This window comes from Uloborus diversus, chromosome 3 (genome assembly GCF_026930045.1).
Source record: "Uloborus diversus isolate 005 chromosome 3, Udiv.v.3.1, whole genome shotgun sequence".
NCBI classification, from domain to species: domain Eukaryota; kingdom Metazoa; phylum Arthropoda; class Arachnida; order Araneae; family Uloboridae; genus Uloborus; species Uloborus diversus.
The window spans coordinates 5,547,407-5,568,461 of NC_072733.1; positions in this window are offsets into that span (position 1 = coordinate 5,547,407).

The following is a 21,055-nucleotide window of genomic DNA, read 5'->3' on the forward strand; positions in this document are numbered from 1 at the left end:
TAAATCTACGATTTAAGAAAAAAAGTCATAAAATAAAATGTAAAGAACTAGATTGAAATAGCCTGCAAGCTGTAAAACATTTAAAATCTTCATGAAAAGGTTGAATAATCCGTTAAATAAAGAAACGAATAGAATTTATTGCGAAGTTTTAAAATACTCAAAAACAATATGGTTTAAACTATACTTTTTTAACCAAGAAGTTTTCTTTGCAACAGAGAGGATACAAGGCTTGCAATAAAATTTAAATAGCCCTATTCCCAAAACGAACATAGAATCTTAATGGTCGGAAAATAAATTTACATAAAATAAGTCTTGCCATTATTGTTCCTTAAAAACGCAAAACAGCGTTGTTTCAATTGAAAATTTTCGAACTTTAAGTTCTCATTTCTAAAAATACAGACGAAGTAATTATATCAATGCAAAAAGATGTTATATCTCATCAAAAAGAACCCTGTTGCAAACATTTCCCAGCCAAGAAAGCTTTTTTTCCGCACAAAAAAAAGAACGCCTTCATTCTAAACCCAAAAACCCTCAGTTTTAAAAAGTTATGAAATCTAGTTTGCCGCCAAGTATCTGCCAAACTATCATCCTCCCTCTTTTTTCATCACACCTACTTCCATTAGAACCTCCTCCCACCTTCAACTCCTCAGAAATATGGATAATCCTTTAAATTGTTTATCCTGTTTCGCGAGAAGCTTTTTGCTCACCAAGCAACCACTTCACTTTGAAAAGCTCCCCGCCGAACAGGATAAACAATTTAAAGGATATATCCATATTTCTGAGGAGTTGAAGGTGGGAAGAGGTTCTAATGAAAGTAGGTGTGATGAAAGAGAAGATGGAGGGTAATAGTTTGGCAGATACTTAGCGGGTAAACTAGATATCTTAACTTTTTAAGGCTGAGGGTTTCTGGATTTATAGGATGAAGGTCTTTTTTGTGCGGAAAAATTAGGCTTTCTTGGCGGGGAAATTTTTACAACAGGGTTATTTTTGATGAGATAGCTATTCCTGTATTAAGAGGTTGACATAAAACCTTAAATCTGTTTCGAAAGAAGTAAAAAAATAACCTTAATTCAAATTGGAGCAAGTACAGCAGAAGGCAATTACTTTACAACTGAAGTATCTATAACTGAGGTTCTCATCTAATTGCAGGTTTGTTTATCACTGGATTGTTTCCTTAAAAGTAAGGCAGTAAAAGGCGGATATATACGTACTCTATCTTTCAAAAAGTTGTATTAGACAGGGATCCCTCGTCCTTTTTCGTTATTCATTACTAAAAATTTCCGTTAGTAGCTTCATTTTGTCGAGACGCCCAACATTAGCCAGTACAAATTTTTTTTTAAGTGGTAGCTAACAGGGGTAATAAGGACATGATTTGGCGGTTATCAAATATTTATAACCAACTGGGTTTTTTTCTATAATTCTCATAATAATTATCTAAATTAGCCGAAAAAAATTGTCCTACAAAATGCACGATTTGATCAAAGATTTCCCACTTTTGCAACATGTACTATTTACGATGACATTAAATATAATTACTAACCAGCTGAATTTTTTTGGTCAGTTAGTTAATATTTATGTACTTTAAGACACACATTGTCCTACAAATTGCGTGGTATGCTTTTCTGGTCCGACACTCCTAAGTTGTCAATACCACAGGACCATTTTTGTTTTTAGTAACCGTAGGACACTAATATCACGTGATAGATTAGTGCGTTTTGTGCCCAAATAAAACAATGTCCTACGAGAAAACATATATATATCACTAGTCCTACAATAATTGCTATTTTCGTTTTCCTATGTGAAACATAAAGTAAAGTGAAAATATATTTATTGAAATAGATCAACTTGATTATCTTATATAAACAATTTTTTTTTTACTTTTACACAAAAAATAAATTCATTTTCATCTGACTCAGACAAATATTCGTCGTTATCGCTGCTAGTATCACTCATCTTCATCAGTATCTTCTTCATTTAGATTGTATAAGAATGCAAATTCAGGGTCCCCCCCCCCCAAGCGATGGCGCACCCCTTAAGTGTGACGAAGTACCCATCCAGAATAAAAGTCATCAAAAAAGAAATACCCCTTGAAAAAACTGCCTTAAAAATTCCAAGGACGCAATTTGCGCCATGGACCCCCCCCCCCCCCCATCTGTGCACTCTAGTTAAGACTTTTCTGTGAGAGTTCATTATGTTACTATTGTAGAGTGCGGTTTCTGCGACTTAAGTCTTTTAAGCAATAGAAATTATTTTTATTTAAAAAGAGGATTATTTCGCCCCCCCCCCTTTCCCCCAAAACCCGACGCGAAAAGTGCTGGGACTCTTTACCCCTTTTTGCTGGAAGGGTAAGAAATAATTTGCAACTTTTTTTTGGATGTTTGGATTTTGCCATTTTTGACCTAATTTTACTGTACTATATGCATTATACTACAAAATTTTTTTAGAAAAATATGTAAAGTATAATGTACAAACTAAAATTATTGTTTAAAAAACAGCAATAATTTTATCATGGAAATACTAACATAAATATTTTAATTTCACTCTAAATTCTTTATAGCAAGAGGAATGATACCCGACTATGTCGTCATTCCAATTTTCCGGTAGTAAGACATTACAATATGTGTGATTATGATTCTTTCGAGATGATAGAAAATTTCGGCAAGAAAGCGAAATATCTTGGAAAAATTTCTTCGCGTTTCTCTCGCAAGCGAGGGTTGTCGCACAATATATTGCATAAAAAACACTCCATTATTTTGTAGCAATTCACAAAGTAATTGAAATTATTTCAGAGCGATAAACTCGTGGTCAACATAAAATAACTTAGCACGGTTATAGTCGGCTCCAACGTGAAATACCCATTACACAGTAAACAATTATGTGCGCATGCGTACTAATGTAACTGAACTCCAACAGCAAAATGTAGTGAATGAATCTATTTTCAGTTGTATGAATTTCAAATTGCATAGGAGGATCGGCAAAACGTACCACGCAATTTGTAGGACAATGTGGGGGTTAAATCATATAAATATTAGCTAACTGATCAAATAAAATTCAGCTGGTTAGTAATTACATTTCATGACCTCGTTGATAAAATCTTGAATTTTGTAGGACAAATATTTTTTCGGCTAATATCAATAGTTTGAGAATTATAAAAACCCAGTTAGTAATAAATTTTTTATTATCAAATCAATATATTATATACCTGCTCCTCCTCTTAGTTACCACAATCGAGCATTTCTGCAAAAGAAACTGTTGGGAGTTTCATTGAAACGAAATTACTCACGAAGATTCAACTTGATAGTAATTATTTTTATATTTGGGATTTGTACAACAACTTTGGAGTGTTGGACCAGAAAAGCATACCACGCAATTTGTAGGACAATGCCTGTCTTAAATTATATAAATATTAACTGACCAAAAAAAAAAATCAGCTGGTTAGTAATTATATTTCATGTCTTCGTAAATAGTACATGTTGCAAAAGTGGGACATCGCTGATCAAATCGTGAATTTTGTAGGACTTTTTTCGGCTGATTTAGATAATTATTATGAGAATTATATTTAAAAAAGTTATAAATATTTGATAACCGCCAAATCAACAAACTATGTCCTTACTACCCCTGTTAGCTATCACTTACAAAATTTTTGTACTGGCTAATGTTGGGCGTCTCGACAAAATGAAGCTACTAACGGAAAATTAGCTTGTTAGTAATGAATAACGAAAAGGGCGAGGGATCCCGGTCTATATAGCCTTTAAAGTGCTGTGGTGAATTTTTGAAAAGTGATACGGTGGGGTATATAACCCGAAGATCATATTTGTTCACTCCACGAAATTTTGCGAGATTAAAGCTGTAAAATTTCTAACGATTTTTGTATTATTTATAAAATGAATATAAATGAAAAAGTACCGTAAGAGAGACATACATATAAAGCGCTGTATATGTAAACACTACAAAATGTTTAAAGGTGTAAGATACCAGTTAAAGGTTAAAATAATATACAAAACATTTCAGGCTCTTAGTTTCTAGGAATTAATCGCTTACTGGCGACAATAGAGGCACACAATTTTTCTAAAATATAATAACTGAAAAAATCTATAATTTTAATTCCCTTTCTTACCACGCGCTACTGGCACAAAGCTAGCTTAGGTAACTGGTGTGTGATGGCGTATAAACGTTATGACCAAAAGTGAAACCTTGAAAAACTTTCCAATTTAGAAGAAAATTGAAATTTTATACTATGCACTATTAATTTAATGTACAAAAACTAATCAGAAACCATTACATTTATTTTTGAGTTCATTGCAGTAGGCAAGTATAAATCAATCAAATTTAGAATAACTTAAAACCTTAGTTTTCTCAAGTGTTTATCCCCCCCCCTCCCTCAGAAGTACCGTTATTTTCGGTTAGTGAAAGTTGGGTTGAAAGTATGAAAATGAGTTTTACAATTCAGTCTTTATTCCTTGAATAGTAAGAATGGGCTCAATTATGAACTAATCCATTTGTAATATTACGATATCGATAAAAATGAATTTCGGCTTTTATGAGCATGAAGCTGAAACTAATGTGCTAAAAGTAAATATATCCCATTTTCTAACAGACTGTTTTAGCCTTTTTAACATAGTCGCTGAAGTCGGAGTAAAATTAAATCCTCGTAATTTAAATATTGTAAAAATTTACAACGGCGAGGTTTTGAAAACCGTCGGCCGTAAACAAAAATGTTATTCTTTAAGCTACTTTGACTTCCGCAGAAAACGCTCGGTATTTCTTTGAGAAATTTAAAAAGTTTGCATTTATATTAACTACAGATTTAATCACTGATAAAATATGCAATTTTGTTGCAAGACTCTTCGGCAAAGCTAGTCGGTACAAACCTCTAATGCGGTTGCAAGAGTATGGTTTCTTTAAAGACAGCTCAAAATATTTGAATTTTGTGTGAAGAAAAGTAATGTGAATTCAATTTCATATACAGTAAAACCCCTCCTAACGGACACCATTCTTATATGAGCAATTTTTAATTCCCCGATTCCAAGGCAAACAGGGCCCGATCAAGTCAAAGTGGTGCCCAGGTCCTGGTAAAATTTGGTGCCCCTTTCACAAGGAATTTTGCATATTCTCAACGTAAAAGTTACAAAAAATAGGGGAAGAAGAAAGAAATTCACCCTATTTTGGTGCCCCTAAAATTGTGGTGCCCAGGTCCACGGACCCACAGGACCGTGCGTTAATCAGGCCCTGAAGGCAAATAACATTATTAAACCCCTGTCCTGCTGACACACCTCTACTGCTGGGCAAAAAACTTTGCTCAGTTAGTCTCTGCATTAGAGGGTTTTTACTGTATATCTACAACAAACGTTGCGAAAAACTTCACTAGTATACTTGAATAAACAGAACAAATTATACATTTCATAATAAACTAAGTGAATTTATACTTATTTAAAAGCAATGACTTACCGAGACAGCACACCTTTCGTTAGCAAGGTAATGTAGTAGGACAATCATATTTATACCGTGTAAACATATGACGCAACAAAGAATTTGCTCTTCTTCGATCTTAAAAGGATATCATATTGCATGAAGGGCCGTGGTAGCCTGATCGGTAAGGCATTGGACTTGGGACCGGAGGGCCTCGGGTTCGATCCTCGCTGGTCGAAGACCCACCGTCGTCATTAATGGGGACTGGGCGACGTTAAATATGCTCGTGGTCTCAATGTCCTCCAAGTGAAACGATACCTCTGGGGGTGCTAGTACTAGGTAGCTATTAGCTCTTGGACTAGTTCAAAATTCTCATTAACTGTTCGATCCGGTGATGGTGCTGCCATCTATCGGTATATAAAATAATGGAGGCAAGGCACTTAGTATGCAGTCCTCGACATAAATACAGTTGAAGTCAGTTGTGACTCTGAATCGATATTGCATGAAGTAGTTTTCAATATTTTCTTTAAAACTAAAACTGTGACTTTGACTGGTTCTACAGTGATACACGAATAACACTCAGATCACCGGTGGTAATCGAACCCATGACCTCCTTTGTCGCTCGCAGGAAGCTCTCAGAGCTAACGCTTTCCACCGCTCCGCCACGGAGGCCTTAACTCTTTTAGAAAAAGAAAATCAGGTAAAATTTCTCACGAGATTTTTGGAAACTCATGAATAAAAATTATTGTTTTGTTACTCAGACTATTTTGTATGGGTTTGAACTTATTACTGTTTTTTGTTCATGTGAGCTCAGAATATGGCAACAAGCTAAGCTTTTTTCAAAATTAAATTTTAATAATAGTTAACTGCTTATAACTCTTTTTCTAGTTAATTTAGATTCTTCGAGCTTTGACACAACTTTATTATGGGATATTTGTGCGTGCTTTCCAATGATACAATATTCCAGACGATGTGCCCATTTCTTTATATAGAAAGAACAATTGCAAGGGGCTTCCGTGGCTCTGTGGTATAAGCTTCGTCTTCGAAGCCGGAGGTCGTGGGTTCGATTCCCGCCGGTACCCTGGGTATTATTTCCCTCTCTTGTGTTGTAAATCTTTAATGTGTGTGTCTGGAGGCAAGGCGCTTGACTCGCAGTCCTCTATGTATATGAAGCTGTTTAGCTTATAAGTAAACAATTTTCAAAATTTTTTTCGGTTTGAAATTGGAATAAAAAATTACTAAATAGACTTCGGAGAAAAACGCTTCGGGGTGCATCAGAACCTGACCCAAGGTAACTGCTACCAAAATTTTATGTCTGTGGCCAGGAGATAACCGAAGCTCATACCAACATATAATCTTGGATTGTTTACATAGAGAGTATCATTATTTTTAGTAAAAAAAAAAGAATATTTTTTTTTTGTCACAAAAGCAACTCGACTTTTGTGCAGTTTTTGAATTTGTGCTATTTATTTTTGACAAAAACGTTATTTGGTGGGAAAAATTAATTTTAATTAGAAATGTAATTAATTTAAATTATCAAATTATGGAGATTTATGCAGTTAATTTTAAAGGAACAAAACACGAAGAATTTGTTAAGTTTTATTAGGCAGTTTGATGCCCAAATAAAGGCTTGAAATTGTTTTGATGTAAATTGTCTCAGATTTTATCCTTTGTTCCTTCTCAATGAAAATTTGAAAAGCATGACACTAAACTACTACAGTCGAATTCGCTTATAACGTGCCCCAATTTTAACGAGAATCCCAATTTAGCGAGGAAATCATAGCTACTTGATTGGTACAGTGGTTGGAAGTAGCGACGCTACTGTAGTAGCTACATTTTTTGGCAGTTTGAAGTGTAGAGCACTAGGGGGAAACCGGGGTTAGTTGTTATACGGGGTAAGTTGTTACATTCGAATTTAAAAATAACCGTCTGGAGAAACTGACTTTCCTTGCAGTAGATGATGACATTCACCCATCTGCATTCCCTGACAATCACTGGAGTGCTTGCAGTCAGTAGCATGGAGAGTGCTCAAGGAAAACGGTTTTTTGAGTCTGGAAGTAATTTTTCTTTCCGCTGTTATTTTTCTATTAGTGACGAAGCCGTTGAAAATCACGAATTTATTTCTATACCACGTGAAAGCCTACATTTTTAGGTAACTGCTAACACATTTAAAAGTTTTGTACAAAGATATAATACCAGTAATATGTGCCAAGAACTAAAGTGGCGTCGCATGGGGCAAGTTGTTACAATTTTGTTGGGGTTAGTTGTTACAAGTAACAACTTGCCCCATGCAAGTTTTAATTTAATATTATGTTTTCTTATAAATCTGATATGGCGGGGGACAGGCAGAGGCAAAACACTCAAAGAAACATACCTGGATGTGGCTTAAGAATTAATTGCAGGTAGTTGTTTATGAAAGGCAGCCGATGAATTTCATGACGCTAGAGAGATTCAGCAGTAAGATAAAAAATGCTAGTGTCGGTAAGTTTTATTTCTGATCTGTTTTATTTCATGATTTGGATCATATAAAGTACTGTAGCTGAATGACGATAGTAATAATAATAATAATAATTCTGATTTTTTTCATTCTATGATTAATTTATTGTTAATATGTATGGCTGAATAAATAATAATAATAATTACAAGAATGATAATAATAATAACAAATAAAGTATTATTCGAATGTAGGTCTTTCTCCAACGCTGCAGGAGTGAAGACGGTTCGCAAGCAGAAACCATAGGTCAGCGCCACTTTAATAGATACACCAGTAAAAAATGTTTTGCAAGCCGAAACTGGGAAACAAAAATCTGTGAAAAGGAAATTGTGTCTAACAGAGAAGAAATCAACAGACACAAATGCAAAAAGAAAAAAAAAAGTACGTCCAAGCAGTGCGTCCTTCGGATGAAGATGATGAAGACTGGTTCTGCATAGAGTGCTCTAAACCGTACTCAGAATCCAAAAAACCAACTAAACGGCTTCAATGTTGTAATTGTAACAAATGGGCACATGACCGATGTGCTAAGTTTGATAAATTATATGCTTGTGAAAATTGTAATTCGGTCAATAATAATGATGATGATAGTTTATTAGATTAAGTCATTAATGAAGTAAATTTTTAAAGGCAAAAAGTTTTTGATTTTTAACGTGGTTAAGAATCTTTAAAATGTGACAGAATAAACCAGAAAATATATAAAATTCATTTCATCACTAAAACATATCTCATGTAACAACTAACCCTATACACTGTAACAACATGCTCCCTGGCGGGGTAAGTTGTTACAATCTACATCTATTCAAAAAACTTGAAATATTTTGAAGTAGTAGCTTCTAATCATTTTTTAAAAAATATGTTATGAATGTTTAACAATCTAGATGCATTTTAAAGTTTCACGCACGTAAATAATTGAAATGGTTTAGCGTAAAAAAATATTGAAAAAAATTTTAACAACTAACCCCGGTCTCCCCTACTTAAAAAAAAAAAAAAAAAAAAAAAGTAGAGTAGCGAGTAGTTCGATACATAATCAAGACATTTTCTTCGAATTTTATGTTACCTGTTTATCTATTTCTGTGTACAGAGTAAGAAATATTAAAACTTTTTCGTAAGATAATGAAAATACTGTACATCCTGTTCTGTTTTCTGTCGACCGTTTGAAAAATCTGTTAATTTCTAAAAAATTTACCTTGTGTTTTTTCGAGATTTGTGATGTGTTGGTTTGCAGAAACTAATTCATATGAAAGCCTTTTAGCTAGAGTAGTTTCCTCTGAACAATCTATAAATATTGAGAAAATCAGACGTGACAGGACTTAGTCAAGGTAATTCGAGTTATTTATTGACCAGTTGAAGAAAAAAGTTAAATACATTTATTTAAAATCTTTGAAGTATTTTTTAAATGCCATTAAGAGTTATAAGAAATACTATTGAAGTTCAAAATTCATTTTTTATGTCCATTGTCTGTGGTGAAGAACAAATAAAAAAAGAAGTTTAAATTGTGAAAGTATTTTAATTAATTTTTTTAAAAACTTCTCAGAAAATTTGAAAAAACCCAAAAGTGGGCTAAATAATGGGTTTTTTCAAAAAAAAAACCCCATTTAACAAGAACCCATTTTTTTCAAAAATAAAAAACCAATTGGGTTGGACCCAGTTGGGTCCAATCCAATTGGGTCCAATCCGGCCAACCCTGCTCATATATGACATTCAAACGTGTATCCTGCACGTGACTGATAAACTGCAGTTTAAAAATAACAAAAAAAAAAAAAAAAAAAAAAAATATGGTTTTTTTTTTATTTTATCAAATTTTACAAATGTACTTTCACTAAGGCAGCAAATTTTGAACTTTAAGCTTTCAGCTCGAAATAATTTGTATACATGTACAAAAATGTAAGGAAAAATTTACTTAAACTCTTTCCACACGTGACGATGGAAGTACTCCGGTATATTTGAAACATAATATCAAAAAAAAAGATAAAGAAAAAAAAACAGTACGAAAAAACAACTGCGTTTTTATACGTTAAGACTGCAATTCCTTTTCCAGACAAAAAAGCGATAACTTATAATAAATTGAGACATCAAGCTTTCTTTGCATTCTTCGCATATCAAATTTTTTTCATCTTTCATTTCCAGTTTAATATATTTTTCGAATGTTGACATTTACTCTGATTTTTATCAAAATCATTCATCGTTAAACCAATTATAGGAAAAGTTTTCGAATTTCTTCCATAAACAGAATGCTTATGAAAATAAACAATGATTGCAAAGAAGAGACTGAGATAGAATAATTTCTTCGCGTAGTAACTGATCGTGTTATTCAAGTTGCATTACATTGCATCGATAGTCCATCAGAGATTCCCCTCCCCCTTCTCCCCGACTGAGCAAATATCAAGATGAAAATTCCAATAACAGAACCAAATTACGTTACATAATCTTACAGTGGCGAGCCATATTATTAGATCCATTGCGAATGATAATATTTGTTTCACTAAAGAGGTTAAGATGGTTGCAGTGATGGCCCCAGAACAAGTTTTCGAAGGGGAGCCTTCCCTGTGAGAGGTAGCATAAGTGTGTTGTCCGTAAATATATATATATATATATACATACATACATACATTCAATAACGAAAACATCTACGCACCTAGAAGGAGTTGTTGGATGAAACGAAATTTTACTCTTAAGGACAATATTGATATTTTGAACTTGAAATCTGGAATTTTAAATTTTCGCTGTCCAGTCTAAATCTTCGAATTTGTCTTCGTAATCCGAAAGCAAGTCTTCTGATAACGTTTCAATCAGCTGCAATCCCCAGTCTTACATTTTTTAGATTTTCAAAGTAACCAAGCAGAACCACAGTATTGCAGATGATTGAAACGTCATCAGAGAACTTGGTTTCCTTCGGTTTATGATGGCAAGGAATTTGATTGGACAACAAAAATTTACAATTCCAGATTTTAATTTCGATGCTGAAAGATTACCATGAGCTCTTTGATAGGCTGAAGTAGAAAAACTCGGATCCTCCACTTAAAAAGGGAATACCTGATGAAACTTAAGAAAAAAAATTGTGCTTGATGGCGTACCTATTAAATTATATGATTTCTAAAACCTCAGGATATACTAAAGCTTAAAATTAGATAAAGAAGCGCCAGCTATAGTTTATTGTCTAACCAAGAGAAATGGATTTATTAGAATCACATTAGATTCTAGAAATCTTTCCCCCACAATATATCATTAAGGTCAAACATTTAACATTGTCAGGGGCCAAGATAGTCCGACTCACCAGCCAAACTAGGTTTTATTGTATGAAATGTGGATCCAGATTTCAACTTCGATGGGTCTTCTTCGGTATCTATGTAAGGATTAATTGGTGTCTCTCCAATTTCGCCGACATGAAATCCCCAACCCCCACTTGTTTTAGTTTCAGTCATATCATTTGATATATTTAAGGGGGGGGGGGATTTGGGGAAACTGGGGATTATCCGAATAATTAACACGAAAGCAAAGTTTTACAGATAATAACTTCTGATATTTGTTCTCTAAGTACAGAGTCTTACGATGTTAGTCAATTTTTACGATATACTGGTCAAATGTAAAGCATGTCTGGAAATTCAAAACACAGTTTATTATGAAAATGATCATAATGCGGTGTGGAAACTACCCAAAAAGCCCTGAGATTTCTAGATTTTCCAGAGTAAAATTTCTGAAATTCCAAACACCACGAAAAGTATTTCTGATTTTTTAATTTAATTTTGAAACACGATTAAACAACTATATTATACAACACATCTATATATACATACATACATACAGAATAGGGTGGTCCTTATTTGTATGGGAATTTTTTTTCTTCGGGATTCAACAAGTGACGCCCCCCCTAGTTTTGTGACACTATATTAAAAACTAATCTGTGCCAAATTTGAACTCTATCGGTCAATAATAACACTTGCCCCTAGGACGTTGAACTTTAACACTTTTGATAATTTTCTTGCAAATCGAGTATTTACTTCAGACCCATACCACCTAGGTTTGCAAAATATTTTTACAGTGAGGTAGCACTAAAATTAATCTTTTTAATTATTTCATATCATATAAAGATTTTACATTGAATAAGAATTAAATAGTGCTTTAGAAACTTTACCTTAATCGTACGCTTTTCTCAATGTATCTCAATAGTGTGCATTTTTTTCCGATAGTCTTGGACTGTCTGTAAAATAAATTGCTTTTGTGACTCATATTTGATAAATTGATTGTGAAATTTTTTGATTAATTGTGCTCCTCTCAGTTGTATCATTCACAACTTTCAGCATTTTAACAATATCTCTTTCCTTTAAATAGCTTCCTTCATTTTGCCATGAATCAGGATCAAATACGAAAATATCTTTTGGTGTTTGTAACTTATTAAACAGTTTTATTGACTTATAATTGATTCTATAAAGAGAAAGATCTTTACTGAGAAAGTATTCCAAATCATCTACTGTTATCTGAAATTTTTTATACAATCATCATACACGTCTTCTTTATCAGCAAGCATTTTTTGGAGTAGTCTTTTCCTATCTTCAAAGTTAATTCCTTCATCCAATACGGACAAAGCTACTAGTGCATCCCCTAAATACCATAAGTGATTTACGAATTTTCCAATCACTGCTTCTGCTGCATGTTTGCGATCCTTTCGTACGCTGCTAGTTTTTTAGACACATTATATTATTTAAAGGAGCCTAAATTGGAATGCTGCGAAAAACCATATCTTCATACAGCATCTTACTGTAAAACAGCATTTGCGGGCTTTCTCTTCATGTAAAGTCAATTTAAATTGTTTCCTAAATATATAAATTTTCAAACAATAAATTCCTTTTGCTACCCATCTGGCTCAGGGATAAGCTCCAGGTTGTCGAAAACATATCCCTGTAGGAGGGACTTCACAAGGAAATATTATTACAAGTTATGATAATTTTCCGTAATCTTTCTCCATTCCGCTTTTTACGAACAATAATATGTCATCAACTTCGTCTATCACAATTTAAGTAATATGTGTACTTGATCGAAATGTTATAAGTTCTGAATGATGGAGATATTTCCACAAAATTTTGAAGCACTTAGATAATGGAATATCGGGTCTCGAACTAAGAAATGCAAGAACTTCTTTAAACACACACTCTGCAGTACGATTTCAATTGCGTGATGATGGCAACCCAAATGTAATATATCACCGTTCAGTTTTTGCTCTAAAAAATTGCATGCACAATTTATACGGCCGGTATTGCAAGCCGTTGTATCAAACACTACAGCTTGAGCAAATAGCAATAAAGAGCAATCATCTTAGATATCATATACAACTGTAATAATCATATAAAATGAAATAAAATAAAATAAAGACTGAACTGAAACTACTGTGCTTTCAACTAGTAATTGCTGAACTTTGACAATTTTAGACTTTTAAAACTAGAAAAAAAAAAAAAAAAATATTGAAAGAGAAAAGTTCTGGCTTTCTATTCTTTCAAATTTTTGGATTCCGAAATAGGAGTCTTATATTGTACAGACAATTTTCAAAAATCGATACTCATATTGTAATATTTTGTTGTGAGTTAAAACTTTGTTTTTGTTATAAAATTATAAAGTTCTTGTTATTGACATTTTTAATGTTAATTGAGATCTTCTAATATTCGGTGCAGTATTTATTTAGTTAATATTAAGCTTATTATTATTTTTAATATTTTGTAATTAGACTATTACATGCGGGTAGAGTGGATTGGACACAATGAAAAAGTTCATTTGGATTACTCACTCTATCATTTACTAAATCATTCATTCATATTATTTCATTTAGTAATTCACACTTATGCATTCATTCACTGATTTTCTTATTCATTCATTCTATTACTCAATCATTTATTTTTCTTCATATATTAATTAATTAATTTGTTTAACTATTCTATTATATTTCATTATCTTTTCATTTACTTATTCAACTTCAATTTTCTGATTCATTTGATCAACAATATTTTTTTATGACCTAATGGAAAATATTTTATTTTCACTTTGCAAAAAATAAAAGTGAAAAGTTTCCATTTTTTTATGGTGAAAATTTACTGCCAAAAATAAAAAATACTGTTTCAATTCAAGTTTTATTCTAAAATACAATGTTCTTTCTTTATGTATTGTAATTTTTAAAACAAATTTCTAATTTGTTCATTTTGAACAGTCATCTTAATAATTTCACTTTGCCCCACATTCCACTATTTATTGCATATAATTCCATAACTATTTATTATTATTTTCCCATTTTACGGTTTTCTACTGAGGTCATCATTTAAAAAAATTTGTTTTCTATTGAAATTAAAGAATAGTGTAATTGTTCATTATTTTGCTTTTGTTTAAAAAGACAAGAATGTGTTTACTTAAGGCGTCTTTTCACCTTGCATTCTTATGAATTTTTAAATTTGCCAAGGGTCCAATAAAAATTGTCAGCTTGAAGATATCGCTTAGTCAGAAAAACATGCATGACCTCATTTGAAAATGTTTTTTTATAGTAACTGCTGTTTTTATGAGAAAATGGATAAAAAAAAATATTTTGTGCTGAATACATAGATTTAAAAAAAAAAAAACAAAAACTCAGCACAAATCTGCAAGTGAGTGCACCAGTGTCCCCGCATCAATCTGTGGGTCCCATTGCCAAATATTATAGCTGACCCCCTACCCCACCCCCCTCCCTCCACTTATCAATTTTAGGCCGACATTTAGAGCTTTGAAACTTTTTTTTTCAAATAATACTTTTTCCTTATGATAATTGCTATGTCAATGACTTTGCAGTAAGCAAGATATTTGGGTAAACTGTACTTAATGAACAACCACAGAATTTCAACATGTAGCTAACAAACATACTAATTAGTAACACCCCAAAAATAAATATCTGAATATTTTAGTAACGGTTTACCCGCCAATGTTCCATAAATGGAATATGATATTTAACTAAAAGTTTTCCCAAGTTTTCATCAACACTTTTAAGTCTTATTTTGACGCATTTTTTGAAGTGCTATTTGGTTGTTTAATTATTTACGATTTTTTAAAAATGAGTGTTTTTCTTGTTTTTTGTACCTTTTTCTCATAAAACTTACCAAAAATTGGCTTTTTCAGAAAATGTAATAATGTTTAATTTATTCGTTAAACATACTTCAATGTATGATTTAAAAATACTTGTAGAAATGTACGATGATATTTTCGAAAGTTGGAACATTGGCGCTTCCAGGGAGTCAAACTTCCGGAAAACGAATTGCTCAAGTCCAAGGGATAAATTTCAAGTTTCATAATATATGGTTATTTCATCTTTTTATTTTGAATGTACTCCCATGTAGATGTTTGCAAACCGAATTAGTTTATATTTTAAAAAGGTGTAAGGTTTCGATAGAAGAGAAAATAATAACAATAAGAATCCAGATCTGCTGTAACAGCTGCATTGTCATGTTATACTGAAAACAGAAATATTAGTGGACTTGGGATACCTCATTCTTTAAAAGCATTTAATTGTTATTATTATTATTTTTTTTGAGCTATGTAAAATTTTGTTTTGACGTGTACCAACTGTGGGACTGTCCACAAATGATTTCATGCATTGAGGGGGAGGGGATTGTGAAACTGACAGTCTGAGAGTGGGTAGTAAGAGAGTAACAAGTGTGACATCACACATTTTTAAAAGAATATATTTATGAAAATTTGCATGACATGTGACAGACGGGAGAGGGGGGGTAAGCTGAAGTATAACTTTTTCACAGATGGAGAGGGGGTCAAAAATGTGGAAAAAAGTGACATCATATATGGACAGCCTCTGTTCATAAATAAATGTTAAATAATGTGGAAGAAATTTCTTCCAGTAGCATAGTTGCCTGGTATTTAGAAACATTATCATGTTCATATTTATCAGATGCAAAGCAGAATAGGCCAATTACCCTCTGCTGAAACCAAGCAATATTATCTAGAAGATATTTTAGAAAATAATTTAGAGCCGATTACAACAATGTGGACGGGTAGATATTTTTTCAACAAACTAAAATTTATTAAGAAAATCGGAGTAAAAGCAAAAGCTAGAATCATTAGGTAATACAAATAGGAAATTAATGAAAACTGAAAAAAAAAGGATCTTTAGAGAAAAAAAGAGAGAAAAGAATGAAAACTGACTTCAATTGGCGGAAAGAAGCTCATTTTTCCAAATTAAGTCAATCAGAAAACATTGAAACTTTCCAACATGAAGTTCCAAATGCAGAATATATACTATAAAATGCTTATGCGTGGTGCAAAATGAGCCTTTATTTGTTTCTTTCCGTTGGCAACGATCGGCTTAATTACGAATCTTGATTAAGCTTCTAGCTATCCCTCGTCATTCGTCTATTTCGGTGTCCATGTTCTTTGCACACTTGCTTCTAGCGTTTGATTTCTAGCGATAGGATTTTGATTTTAAAATTAGTGTTTTAAGAGCGCTCGAATATAATTTACGAAGAAGAGAGCAGTGGGCTAGGAAATTTTTAGAGGAAAGATAAGAACGCAGATCGATCAGAAGTGCTACTGATGAGCTTGGTCTAGCTAATGTGCGCTATGAACTACAAATTGCAAGTAGAGTGAATTATCAAATAGAAATAAGTGTTTCCGAACACAATTGCGGAATGATAACTGAAATTTGACTTTTGTCATGCACTTGACTGGAGAAAAGAGTTGGTCTTTAGCAATAAATGCACGAAATGCTGATGGAGTCGCATACTTATGCTTCATAATAAGCTGTAATGCACAAGTTACATGTAAAAGTAATTGTCCCCTTTAAAAGTGTTTCTTACAAGATTCATAAAAAAAAAAGACACTACACTTTTTCTAATACAAATAAAGCTCGACTAATATTGCAGTGACTGGTAAACAAGTGTAGAGAGCTTGGATCGTAAAGCCTTCTTCTGGAATTGCACATGCAGTTCTATGGGCTGGCGAGCGTAAGCGAGCAGGAAGTGGTAGCCCCCTAGTTTATTAAAAGAACTTCATGCACAGCGCCAATGTTCGAAAAATGAAACATACTAATAAACACAGTAAGAATTTTTTCCCCGAAATTTAATGCTAGTTTTGTGTTTACTAGACATACACAGACATAATTACAAAAAAATACTCAAGTGTGATCTTCCATTAACAGTTTGGCAGGTAAACGGGTAAAAATATTTTTTGGTAAAACCAATTTGAAGTTTAAAAGCATATAAATAAAAATACATAAAAATGAATGCACACACTGAATATAATATTGTTTTATTTCTTGTCACAAATTTAGTCACATAAAATAAAGTGCTTCACTCCCACATTTTCCTTAAAATCATCAATATTAATGAAATTTTAACATATGAACTATTAACAAGCCAAATCGATCAATTCCACTTTTTGAAAGTTTCTTTATTTCAGTTTAAAATGAATTTAATAGAAATGTAGTACGGGAATATATGGTAAAGTTTGGTTAAATACATTTCTAGCCATGTAACAATAGAAAATATGTGAATTCATAATAACATCCAAGGCGTACGTCATCTTCATCAGCAGTTTTTCTTAATTTTTGCCTTTGTGGAAATAATCTATCTAGCAACTGAGTCATTCATATATTAACCATACTAGACATTCTTTAATATGTCAAAACATTTATCACCAATATTTAAAAACAATACTGAGATTTTGTTTCTCTTCAGCATTCATTGTAAACATGCACGCAGGACATTGCATCTAAGTATTTTAAAGTTGACTAAAGTTAGAAATAAAAATTTCAATTAAAAGTAATTTTCACTTCACATATAAATCTCAAGCACTCAGATGAGATTCTGCTGTGCAATTTTGAATTGACATACATGTTTTGCAATCATTTTGCAGTTTTGTTATTAGTTTATATTTAATTTCATATTTGCATTAATTCTATGCAAAGATATACTAAACTTTTCACTGCAAAAGGACCATCTACTACACAAATTATTTTAAACTGAACACATAACTCAAATGCCAAATATGTCTTGCAAAAGGATGAAATGTAAGAATAGTGAGAACTGCTAACACAAAAGTCAGTGTCATTAAAATATTAATTTCTTTAGCATTAAATTCAGTATTACAAAGAAAATCAATAATTTGGAGAAATAACTTTAAAGAAGTGCAATTGAGGGACACATGAAACAAACGCAACCTAAGCCATGTTTTAACACAAAATTGTTGCTCTCTTCAAATGTAGAATTTTTAAATGATATCAACACTAGACAGTCTATCTTATGTAGACTCAAATTAGCAGCTTTGCAAGAAGGCACAGCAAAAAATAAATAAATAAACAACTAAATAAATAAAATAATAAATAAATTAAAAAAATAAAAAAAAATAAATAAATAAAAATAAATAAATAAATAATAATAAAAATAACTATAAAATCTTATTCTGATGCAGAGCCAAAAAATAAAAAAAAAATAAATGATGCAGGAAATTCTGAGGGAAACATTACATTACTTTAAATTACTAGTATATATTTTTTTCTTTCTGTTTTTGCTTCACAATAGAAACATATGCTTTAAATTCAGTCTACAGAGAGAGAGAGAGAGAGAAGAAAAGAGAGAGGGGGGGATATTCATTTCGGAGCAAATGAATTGTTAAGCATATTGTTTTTAAGACTAATTTTAATGTACAAGTAATATGATGAATTAAAACAAGTTAGATTAGTAAACACTTCATATCTCATTTCAATAGTTTTTAGCTGTTATTAATAATTTAGACACAAAAAAGTTAATAGATTATTTTTATATTAAATGAACACAAAAATGTGACTGCATTTTGAATACAATGCTATCAGCTGTCCTGGATCTAGAATAAAAACATGTATTTTAAAAATTTAGAAATAAAATAACTTTTCTTTTTCATTCCTGAAAAGTTTTGGTTTATTTTTATTTTTAAACACACATAGTAAAACCTTGAGCAAAAAGTAAATGCATAATTTTATAAAAAGTAAGAATAGTTCAACTGTTGTAACACACTAAGATAAATAAAAAACCACTCTATTTGTTTTGATTGGTTTCCAAACTATGATGTTGCCTAACTTCCTGTGTATTATAATTTCTATTGATTAACAATAATGAAGAAGCTGATTAAGCATTCTACTACTGAAATAACGAAAAACATATCAGAGATGAAATTGGACTGATGTGGTATTAATAGCATGTTAATGCTGCTTCTTCTTCTTAAAAAAAAAAAAAAAAAATATTCAAGCATAGCATTTCCACATTTCAAAACATGCAGAATATTTATGGCAGAAACATGAAATAAATTTTAAACATTTGTGTTCCACAGAATTTTTCATCATCAAAAAAAAAAAAAAAAAAAAAAGTCTACGCATACATAGAAAGCTTTTGCTACATAATATATTTCTATCTTCAACTAAAATACCCAATCAACTTACAACAGATGTCTAATTATGCCTTTTACAAGCTGGGATTCAGGGAGTGAGCCATGGGGCTCATAAAAAAAAAAAATTAATGTAACCACAGGCATCTTAATACTTTCAACAATGTGGGAGCTTTAAGTCTGAGAAATTATTGAGGCAGAGTCCCTGACCTTTTATTTTTGCTCGAATATTACACTTATGACCTGTCTTTCAATTAGCGTTTTTATATTTTAACCAGCTTCAAAACCATGCTAGGTCAATCATTCTATGTTTATCAAAAATAAAATAAGCAAACAAGTAAATAAATAAAAATGATATAATAACGATACAAATAATAATTAATAAAAGTTGATTTGATATAGCTTTTTTTTAAATCACAGCTTGAAACAATACTTTTCAAAACACCTTTATAGTCTTTGAATATATTTTAAACAATGTAAGTTTCTCATGACAGCTTTTAAAAAGCTACACAGAGTTACACATTTTGACATAAATATTTCAAGGAAAACAATATAAATGTTTTATGTAATAACAATATCACATCAATATTACCATAGGTACATTGAAACCAAGTTAGTGTCAACTAGTGACCTTCCGGATATCCGTATCCGCGGATATTCGTGGGAAAATAAAGATCTGTATCCGTTACTTTTTTGACGGATCTTAAACGGATCATTTCTATTCTAAAATTTTTTAAATATTTGAATAAAAGGTATTGATTCAAATATTGAAAGGTAGGAATTGTAAGGTATCATTTCAGAAGCCACTTTGTACCCCCCCCCCCCCCCCCCCCCCCCGTTACAAAAAGGAAGGGAAAATAAGTGTGTATCAGTGTGTCTTTTTGTGGCATGTGTGGAAAGTGTTCTTAGCTTGGCCTCGCTTTGTTAGAACCTTAATTACCGGAGATATTAATTGAAAACAGATTTAACGTTTTTCACAATCATGGTAGTAAAAATTTACCCGTACGTAAAAAATGTTGGCCCTAATTGAAAGAGCGAAGTTTTCTGCATTTGATATTTATTTGAAACTTCCAACTTATATACAGTAGGAGCTATAATCTTGCTAAGTAAATTTTAAACGCAATTCTAAGCCTTTATACGCGTGATTGGTAGCGATTTCATAGTGGGAAGATAAGGAGAAAAAGGTCAATGATTTAAAATTTTTACCCGCTGTCATTTCATATTTGTTCACAAATGTGTGTTCTGACCCGCAAAATTCATCTTAATATGAGGTGGGCTCTCTGGGACATGTTTTTTTTTTAATTTTTAATTTAATATTAGTTTTTGTTATTGATTTGGGGTTTCTGTTGTTCTTCATTTTTGTTTTTCTCGGCATCCTTTAAAAAAGGTAAGACTAAATTCTCTATTTACTGTTTGTAAAGGTGTTTCCGGCTCTGTATTTCGTCGGTCGGAGAAGTTCGGTGGAAGGGGTCAGCGCTGCATTAATGCTTAGATGGAATGTGAAAAATTATTTCTAGCTTACTTGGTAGATGTAGGATACAAGAGCAAGAGTGTAAAGCTGCTACTGGACAGGCTAGAAATAATTTTTCCCATTTTATTTCAGCATAAATGCAGCGCTGATTCATTCCTTCCAATTCTCCCTCAATTTTAACGGAGATTTCTTTAAAGAGTAAATCATGGTCTTGATTATATTTTTGCCGCAGTTGACATTTTTTGAAGAAAATGCCATTATTCTGACGGGAATACCTTCTGCAACAAATTTTACACTTGGATAATTGA